Genomic DNA, 465 nt, shown 5'->3' with positions numbered 1-465 from the left:
CCTCCCCCCCGCGGGGGGGGGGCGGAACCTTCCACGCGACGCCGTGGCCCGGCCCGGTCCCATTAATCCGCGGCACCGGCCATGGCAGCGGCGGGGGTTCGAGCCCGGATCGGGGCCGCTGGGAGGGTGAGTCCAGCCCCCCCCCCCGGGCCCCCCCCCCCCGCCCCGACCCCCCCCCCCAAGCCCCGCCTGTGCCCCTCACTCCCGACCCGCAGCCCCCTGCTAGCCCAGCCCTGGGCTCCCCCCTCCCGCTCTCACCTGAGCGACTCTCTCACCTTGAACGTTTTGTTTCCGCCTTTCAAGGACCCGGGGGGGGGGGGGGGGGGTGGTTGCGGGGGGGGGGGGGGGGGGGGCGAGCCCTGGGGGCGGGGCGCGCCCGGGGGCCCGAGGCGGCGGCTCCACCTTCCCCCCCCCCGCTGGGTTGGGGCAGGCAGGGGAGAGTGACCTGAAGTTACCCAGTTTTCA

This window comes from Terrapene carolina, unplaced genomic scaffold (assembly GCF_002925995.2).
Source record: "Terrapene carolina triunguis isolate 2854851 unplaced genomic scaffold, T_m_triunguis-2.0 Scaffold33426, whole genome shotgun sequence".
NCBI classification, from domain to species: domain Eukaryota; kingdom Metazoa; phylum Chordata; order Testudines; family Emydidae; genus Terrapene; species Terrapene triunguis.
Note: the sequence above shows the minus strand (reverse complement) of the source record.